This window comes from Teleopsis dalmanni, chromosome 1 (genome assembly GCF_002237135.1).
Source record: "Teleopsis dalmanni isolate 2A chromosome 1, ASM223713v2, whole genome shotgun sequence".
In the NCBI taxonomy this organism is placed as follows: Eukaryota; Metazoa; Arthropoda; class Insecta; order Diptera; family Diopsidae; genus Teleopsis; species Teleopsis dalmanni.
In genome coordinates, this window is record NC_051846.1 from 94720465 (window position 1) to 94731045 (window position 10581).

Genomic DNA, 10581 nt, shown 5'->3' on the forward strand with positions numbered 1-10581 from the left:
CTATCTACTAGTTTTTCCAGTAGTTCCATACTGCTGCTACCATACTCCACATTAAGTATAATAACACTCTCCCTTGTTGTCACCCTCGTGAGATATTTGTTGTGACATTACGCTGTTTCTACTCTCTTGGTGTGGAGCATATTACTCAACCAGCGCGAGAGTGTGTAATTTATTCCTCTTCTACAAAAAGTTGAATTTATGACCTCATGTGAAGTGTTATCAAAGGGTCCTTCAATATCATGTTGGCGGCTGTATAGTGGAATTTCTTTCAGTGTAGTATTCCTGATATAGTTTTCAACGCCTTTTTCTACTACTTTAAGTACGAAGGATGCAAAGCAGATTGGTCTGAAGGAATTCGGGTGAGTAGGATCTCTCTTGCCCGCCTTCGGAATAAAGACCACTTTTGCTCTCCTACACATAGTTGGTATATAGCCCAATGGAATACTGGCCTAGCTATTCTAGTTATTGGATCTAGTAGCTGTTCAATTCCGTTTTGGAGCAGTACCTGGATATTTCAGTGGCTTGAGCGAATTAACCGCCTACCTGATTGTAAACGTTGTGATAACATTTTTGACAATCCTCCAATCTTCCTTCCTTATTGTCCTAGGGGGTTCAGTGTGTCCTGATTCTGTCTCTAGAGTTGTAGAGGATCCTGGGAAAAGTACGTCCAGAAGTAGTCGTACGTTTTTTTCGTCACCTTTCGGTGAAACTACCATCTTTCCGCTTGAGATTGGTAAAAGTAAGGCTACTGCTTTTTGCAAGCACCTTGTAGAGTTTTGCCACCTGCGTTGTGTTTTCAATGCTTTCGCTGAATTTTCGGAAGCTTCTACGTTTTGAGGCCCTAATTTCTCTATTATACAGAGTAAGATGTTGCCTGTATTCTGACCAACATCCTATTCGCTTTGAGTAGTTAAATAGTTCTCTGATAGAGTTTCTTAGGCTTTTGGGTCATTGTTCCACCAAGACACATACGTGTTGAATTAATCCAGCTTAATCAACAGTTATTCTCATATGCATTTAATATGGAATTATTGAGGTTTTAAGGTTATTTTTTAACTAAATGTCATTCTGAATGATTTTATTTAGCCCTAATTGGACAAAATTGCCTTTCAGATTTTCCGTATAGGTCATAATATGTTTTTCTTAGGTACCTTGGGCTGCAAGCTTGTAATATAGTCATATCTAGGACCTCTTTGCATGAGTTAGTTACAAATGTTGGTGTGTTGCCTACATTACATATTTCTAATTTATTACTAGGCATAAGTGTTATCTGTACAGTCTAGCTAGATATATTAATATAAAATTATCGAGTTCAGCTATTAAACTAAATATTTATTTTTATGCAGAATTGCATGTGTCGAATATTGGTAGTTACCAAAAGGTAACTGGGTCAATATTCTACTTTCTGTTTTCTGCAGAATCGCAGAAAATAATGGTCATGCATTACGAGTTTGGAGTTTTCAAACCAGTCAGTTGTCGGTAGAGAATTACATGGGTTAGAGTCGAGTTGCGTGAAGACTCAGTCCTGTTAAGTTCTTTGAGTAGAATACAAAAAGTACGGTGAAGCATATTGAAAAGTTAACGCGAATCATACAATTTTATTTAAACAATTTTTCTAATGTCTCACTCCACATCGCCTCCTTATGTACTTGTTCCGCAACAGTTACAGATAAAGTTTCTTCAGCTGGTGTGGTTTCCCCAGCCAAGTTAATTCCCTCCTTCTTCACATGCTTGCGTTAATGATTATAGTTAGGAATATTTAGGAATGGGAATGGTGCAGGTTTGGTTCGCATTAGCCGCTAAAAGCGCTATCAGGAAGATAGCGCAGAGGTGAGTACTTGGGACAAACTCACCTGCGAGGCCGTCCAGTAAAATACTAGGATTTTTGAGGAAGACAAAGTACCGTTTGCAGAACAATTCTCACATTGCATTCAAGTTTAACAAACATGAAGTGCACCGTTAATTCGCAGAATTTTGCTAGTAGCAAAAGCGTAAGAAATCACGATTTTACGAACTTAGTAAAAATACTGCCATAAAATGAACAGTTATGCAATACATAGAACTCGCCAAGTTTTGCTAATAGTAAAACCATAAGAAACCACGATTTAAGAATAATGACATAAATTGCGCAGTTACGAAGTGATTAAAATTCGTCGAATTTTGGTATTCGAAACGTAGGCAAACTTTGATTTAACAAAGTTAATTAAAACTCCTTAGAAAAATTGTGTTTTTAACAGAGAGATTTAAAGAGTTTGGAAAATAAGTGCTATTTGACGAGATGATATGGTTCGGTGTTTGTGGGATTAAATTTTTCGTGAATTTTGGTCCTAACAGTGTACATCAAAATAGATTCACGACAAATGCCCCCATTGCTCTCATTGCTCAAATCTTTGCTTCAATTGCTTGAAACCTCGACATTTCACTAAGGCATGCGGCTCCACTAATTGTCGCATATGCAATGGCAGGCATCACACTCTACTATGCCGAGGTTTATCAGTGCAAATTCCTCCTTTGAGAGAGTCCACACAGCACGACCAAACTACACCTCAGGCACCCGCGAAACCAAACCAGACTGGCATCCCACCACGTGTGCATCAGTGACTACACCATCCAATGCAGAAATTCGCTACTATAGGCAATCGGGTTATACTCTTGGCAACAGCACAAATACGCATCTTAAATGGCTTTGGCGATATCGACTCGTGTCGAGCTCTATGCGATCCAAGCTCTCAGGTAAGTCTAATGAGTACGCGATATTTTAATCAACTGGCTCTGCGGAAGCAGAAAAGTGCATTGCAAATACAAGGCGTTGGCAGTGGCAATCGCTCATATACTGGTGGCCGTGCAGTCGTACGCATATTTTCGACTATTAATGCTTCATTTGGCTTAGATGTTGAATTCTACATCATCAACAAAATTACCTTAGCAATTCCTGTCTCTCCAATCATGGAAAACTGTTGGCGGCATTTACGCAATTTACCTTTGGCAGACTCGAAGTTTGGTGAGACAGGTGCCATAGATGCATTGCTGGGCTCTGACGTGTGGGGCCAATTGTTGGCAGATGGCATAGTTCGTGGCGAACTTGATAATCCTATGGCACAAAATACGCAATTAGGCTGGGTTGTATTTGTACCAGCCGAAACAACCATGCATAACTAGAAGACGGAATAATCTATGGAATTGCGCGTGGAGACGCATGATGATCGAGTTGATGACCTTCTACACAGACTATTTGAATCCAAAGAAATTGACATGGCTAAAGCCGATTAACTACAAACAGTTGATCTTTGCGAATGCATTTTCATGAACATACATAAGCGTTTTGATGATGGCAGTTATTGCGTACAAATACCATGTACACCAGATGCTCCACCATTTGGCAATTCACATCAGATGGCACTCAGGCAATTTCACCAGTTGGAACGAAAATTGGCATCCATCTCAGAGCTCAGGCAAAAATATGTGGCCTTTATGCGCGAATATGAACAGCTTGGACACATGGACTCTATACAGCATCATTCAGGCGACCCAACTCAGGCATACTACATTCTACATCATGCAGTTATGGCAAAATTTTGAGTCGATTTCAATGCTTCCGCAAAAACTTTGAATGGCATCTTATTAAATGATACACAATTGGATTTATTACAGGATTTATTGCTCAACCTTTTGCTTCGCTTCAGGCAGCATGTCAAAATGTTTAGGCAAATCAAAATTGACGTCAGGCACAGGCAATGGCAACAGATACTCTGGCGGGAATCATCCTATCGACCCATTCGCACATATCAATTGGCTACCGGCAAAATTGGCATGGGATGATCCATTACTACTTGAACTGCTGCAAGAATGGCTCATATACCAACTGTATATAGGCAGCTGTCGCAACTGGAGGCAGTGCGAATACCACGCTGGATAAGCATACAACCCGAAGATAAAATACAACTTCATGACTTCTGCGATGCTAGTGTGAAGGCGATGGCTACACTACTCTATTTAGCAACAAACCACGATGGCAATATCAGTAGTCACATCATCGCATCAAAAACTAAGGTGGCAACATTATATTCGGTAACAATACCACGGTTGGAACTTTGCGCTGTGCAATTGTTGTCGTGTTTTACACGAAACAAGGCAGGGTTTGCATTTGGAGCACGTACCATACACTCTATACTCCGACTCAAATATTGCACTATGTTGGCTACGAAAAAACACACCACAATTAAATAGTGCGCTGCTAATCGTGTTGGCTGCATTCAATCGATGACTGATATCAAGCATTGGCATCACATTCCTACCAGAATCAACCCAGCTGATTGCCCCACTCGTAGCATATCCCCTTTAGCGTTGCGTCACTACACATTATAGTGGCTTGGCCCTAATTCAACTGATTATCTAATCAATGAGCTGCATAACTGTGCACCAACAGAGCTGGCAATAATGGAAGGCAAGTTAAAACCACTTAAGATAACGGCAATGCAGGTAATAGGTCAACCCGCACTACAGACACATTACACTTCTGGCGATGAATTGGTCGTTATACATCTGTTGACAAGCTATTGCGCACTACTGTATACATGTTGCGTTGCAAAAAGGCACATCAACGTTTTCGCTCACATACGCACATCTGTACAGGCGAAATGGACATTGCTTTATATCTCCACGTCAAGGCAGAGCAAGCGAAATATTTCGCAGCGGAACTCACACAGCTGCAAAAGGCGCAGCCCATATCCACATCCAGCAAGCTCATTGAACTGAGCTCGTTCATCAGCTCGACTGCGGACAAGATATTGTGAGTAGGCGAACGCCTACATAATGCGAGGGTGACAGAGGCACAGCGTCATCTAATCATCCTTCCTAAGGATAGCACATTGGCTAAGCTTTTAATATGGCACGTGCATCAAGATACACTTCATGGCAGTATACAGTTTATGCTGCATACTACTCGACATAAATATTGGATTCTACAGGCACGCATTTTGGTCAAGCAATGCATACACTCATACGCGATTTACAGGCGGCATAAACACATAATGCTAAAACAACGTATGACGACATTACCAAAGGCTCGGATCACCCCATCTACACCATTTCCACGATCTGGCTTTGACTATTGCGGTCCATTTAACATATAAATTGGCTCCAAGGCTGTACGAACAGTATGAAAGGCTTAAGTGGCAATCTTTGTGTGCATGGATCATCCCATCTCCACCATTTCCAAGATCTGACTTAGACTATTGTGGTCCATTCAACATACGAATTGGCTCTAAGGCTGTACGAACAGTATGAAAGGCTTAAGTGGCAATCTTTGTGTGCATGGTAACCAAGGCAGTATACGTCGAATTGGCTGAAGATCTCACTTCTGAGGCACTCATAAACGCATACATCCATTTCGTAAACCGGCGTGATCCATGTTACCCCTTATACAGTGACAATGGCACTACATTCATTGGCACAGATCGTTTAATGGATGCTGACTTACAGGCTTGGCATGATGAATATTCTCAAAAGCAATTGGCAAATCGATGCACAAAATTGCATTTTCTACCACCTGGTGCACCACATCAAGGCGGTCTATGAGAAGCTTCCATTAAGTCAGCAAAGAAACACTTACTACGTATGGGTGGCACTCATTCAATTTACTATGATCAGCTACATACTCTACTTGTGCACGTCAAGGCTTGCTTAAAACCACGTCCGCTCATGCCATTACATCTTCCTAATCGGAAGATCTCTACTCGCAGTACTAGATGAACCTATTGGCAAGGTAACTAGCAACAAATGCAGCAGCGTTTTTGGCGACAATGGCACAACGAATATCTTTCAACTTTGCAACCCCTTCCAAATGACATCAGAATGGTGACCACATCAACATAGGCGATGTCGTGGTTATCTGGAATGAGAATCTACCAACAACACACTGGCGGCTTGGCAGGGTGATCAAACTTCACCCAGGCGAAAATGGGTTGGTACGAGTAGACACAATCAAGCATTCAGCTGGCAAATGCATGCGATCTATCCAGAAGATATGCAGGCTTGTGGAGCATCCTGAACGCACCCGTCCAGCCAGGCAGGATGTTTGAGATTTGGCACAATAGTTAGTATGACATCACTGATCTAGTGATTTTGATAGTGACATTTTAAAATCTGGCAAGCAATAATTTTTGGCTTCGTTTTTGCTTTTTTCCTTTTTGTTTTCTTGTTCTTATTTTGATACTGGCAAGGTATGCGCGCTATTACTGGCTTCGTGAAATTACTTATATTATTCTAGTCTCATTTTTGTGAATTAAATAAACATACAAATTTTTGCGTATGTGAAATTAATTTTATATGCTTTTTTATACACTATAGTTAGGAATAATAAAGTAGTTTCTGTTAGTTACGTGAATTTTAGAGATGTGCATCACATCACTTTTATATTGGTTTAAAAAATTCAAAATTTCTAATTTATATTAGCTTATGTCATTTGCGTTCCATGCACATATTTTTGTATTACTCATTACCTGACTAAAACCGTTGACATCAATTGCGATTGCATTTTTTTTTTGGTTAAACATATTTTGCATGGTTTTCATAAACTGTGAAAACATCATTTTAAAATTGCTACTTGGAGCATGTTGAATTGGAGCTTGCTGAACTGGAGCTTGTTGTTCCTGATAGGTATTTAACTTTAATACATTCGCATATGTGACGCCTTGAATCGCTCTATTGTAAGAAGAATTATTGGAGTCAGCAATGTTTGTTGAAAACATATTATTTTTGGTATCCCGAAGAGTTTGTCTTTTGTAGAGTAGACTTTGTTTAAGATGTTTATAGACTTGACACCCTCTATAATTTGCGTTATGGTTACCATTACAGTTACTACATTTTACTGCCTTTTTGTCTTTATTATCTTTTTGTCACATTCTGAAGTATGGTGAAGTTCACCACATACAACACACACCGGGCGCAGTGTACAATAGATTTTTGTATGACCAAACTCCTGGGAGTTGCCGCATTGTACAGGTCCATTCCGTGGGTGAGGGGGTTCCACAGAAACTCTATAGTCTAACAAGTACCTTAATTTGTAGATTGGATGATCTACATTCTTCTTTAGTTTTGTGGCATTTGGCAGCAGCTCAACCTTATATATTGGTTGTGGAATTTTGTCCCTGTTAATTATATTAATAACTGACTTAGCATGAAATCCTAGCTCACTAAGAGCTTCTTTTACCTCATCAGTGTTTACGTTGGGAACGATTCCTTTTATGACCACAGAAACACCCTTACTGCTTTTAAATTGATAAATTTAGTAGGTTCTATTATTAGCTTGTAGGTCTCTAACAACATCACGATAGTTTGTTTTGGTGTATACTTGAATTTTCGTGTTATGGCCATTTCTTTTTGTAAGAGGTACGACATAAAAATTTTTGTTTCTTACCAGGTGTGTTAAGTACTCAATAAGTGCTTTGGTGGAAGTTTAAGTTTTTCAATGGGCTTACTGCTACTGCTTAGTTTGATCTCATTAGCTAGCAAGGAAAAACTATTAATTCGAGTGGGATTGTTGAGGTTTGATCTTAATGGAATTTGGTGAGTTTGTTAACTTTTGATTTTTCAGGAATACGCTTTCTTTTGTTCATTATGTTCATGTTATTATGTTATTTTCCGTTTTTTGCTTACTATAATTTTTATTATTTGTTTTTGTTGAGTTTGAACCTGCAGCCTTTTGAGAGTTTTCATTATTGCTAAATTCAGTTGGATTGATCCCTTATCGTGGAGTGTTTCATTTTTTTCGTGGTTGTATAAGTTTTCAAGTTGCTGTTGAAGTTGATAAATTTGTTGTTATGCATGATTTGATTTAGGTGTTTCCTTGTTTGAAACACCTGACGGCATGTTGATTAATGACTGTTGCGTGATTCTTTTTGCTCTATTCATTATTGTGACTTGTTCCTCGTTTAGCAAAAAGTTTTTTGAATTATCGTTTTTATTATTATTAATTGATATAAGTTTATTTGCTATTGCTATTTCACAAGCTATTTTTGCTATATTTGTTCCAGTTATTGGGTTACTTAAGGATTCAATTGTGGATTGATCATTTATTATAACGTCTTCTTAATATAGCATTTTATAGCCAAATGACTATATAAGCCATTTTCATTTATTTGAGAATGCCGACGTATAGTTCTTTCACAATCCCACAATTTTTTGAAAACTAACATAATATTTAAGATTTATTAATATTTTAAACGTTCTTTCGCGTATTTATTTATTTTATTTATTTAGGAATTGTTAATTACTTAGTTAATTACAAGAGCACGATTTCGAGGGATGTAATTAGTTTAATTTTTTGTCCGTTCACAACATTTTTCTTGTAAATTTTTTGTAAGCTTCTGAGCTTTATTTGCTGTTTCTGTCAGTTTTTAAATGTGTGTGATTTTTTTGCAAAGCCAAAATTTAATTTTTAGAATAAAATGGTATGAATATAATAATTATTATTATTGCCATTTAGTCGGCACCACTATTTTTACAAAATTTTGATAAGATTCACTGTCACCATTGTTTGTAACAAGTTTAAGTTACTTTCTACGTTTTACTCATGGAAAAAAAACATCAAAAATACGGTGCGATTTCTTTTTGCGGACGCATCTTAAAAAATTGAAACTGATTTAGAAAATTAATTTAAAAATAATTTTATTAAAACGTTTTGTTTTACTTGCATAAAAAAAATTAATTATGGTAATTAGAAAACTTTTATCCGAAAAATTAACACTTTTGTATGTATTTTTTATTATTAATAAGCGTTTGCAATAAATTTTGTAAATATTTGTATTTTCTAAAATTTTTACAACTTTTATTTAAAAGTATAAACATTTATTTAATTAAATTTTATTGTAGTGGCTAGCCGTCAGATACACAGAGGGATAAACAGGTCCATAGTATTGTTATGTCTCAACTATGGATGCTAGCTAATTGTAATCAGGTGGATGCAAGCAAAAGTGTTTTAAACTAAAGCTTAAATTCAAGCTGGAACCGTATATGCTAAGCGATGAATAGCCATGAATAGTTAGTCTTTAATATGCGGACTCCGGATACCTGTCGACCACCAGTTTCTATAATACTTCCCACGATAAACGGGTTATGTTGTGGGTGACTGTTAAAGGAATATCATTTATAGAAATGCACCTATGTTATAGATATAATTTATAGAGATGCAACTGTGCATAAATATTGTATAATGTTATAGCATAATGCAACTATGCACAAATATTGTATTATATCATAGGAACATATTAGTAAAGTTCTTTTTCTTAATTTACTACCGAATGTGCAACCCGTGCCTTACTATTACTACTTTTAACTATTATTTGTAACAGTTACCTTTCAATCCGGACTTGGACAAATTTCTTTTATGGATAATTTAAATAACAATTGTAACGAGTTTGATGTTACTCTGACCGCATCAGTTCCAAATGAAACATTTACGGAATTATCTGAAGTCTTCTTCAGATAAGAAGACGTGCTGCACCGTCTTCTTCTCCGCTTGTGAAAACGGTGAATGTACCGGTAAACACTTCGTCGCCGGTAGTACCGGCAAACACTAGGGTTAGGAGTCGATAATTTTTTGGCTTCTATTGATACCCAGAACAAAGTTTTCACAAAGCGGTGGAAAGTAATACGCAGACTAACGCAAGATCATTGATGACGAATTCATGAGGAATTTGTTCTATTGGACTGCATACCGGTTCAGACACTTGAGATTGATGCTTACGCGAAGTACCCACACTCTTTCTCACCCCGTGGATAATGTTCCAACAAGGGTTCTGGATGACAAAACGGTCTAGTCATCCTCGGCTTCAGCAACTTCCCATACGGATAGTTGCCCAACAGTAGCTACTCCAGTGGACGCGCTATCCAGATTCACACCTCAGAAATTAAGCCTACAATGCCCTCCATGGGCACAGTAACAGTAGCAGTTAAACTAAGAACGGCTTTCATAAAACCGCCCTTAATCGGCAAAATTTTACCGAAGGGTGCTAAAGACAAAGATTCCCGACGAGACAAATGTGGAAGTTTCGTCCGAAAGTCTCTCGTTACCAAACCGAAAGTCTCTCAGAGTGATTCAGGCAAATCTGCACCATGCTAAAGGAGCACCAGCCACCCTGTGCTTCTAAATTGCCTAAACCAACAATATCGCTCTACGACTTACCAAGAGATGCGGGTGATCGGTGGTCATATTCGAGTTTTAAACACAAAATCAGGTAAGCTGGTATATGAGCGATCGATAGCAGCGTCGCGTGCAGCTATCCTAATCGGTGAAGATGTAAAACATCTTCCGTTAACAAACTTTATTTCTAGAGACCTAGTAGCGGTTCTAGATAAAGTTCCAAAAATAGGAGGGGTCATAGATATAGCCATGGTCTCTGCCTACTTTCCAGGTGAAGAAAAAAATCGTTCCACCATCGGAAGTTTAACAGCTGATTAGCTGTTGCAAGGTTAGCGAGCGCAAGCTAATATTGAGCTGTGACTCTAACGCTCCCAATTCAGTGTGAAGGAGCAGTAACCTTAATAAAAGGGATGAGTACCTATTAGAATATATTGGGTTTT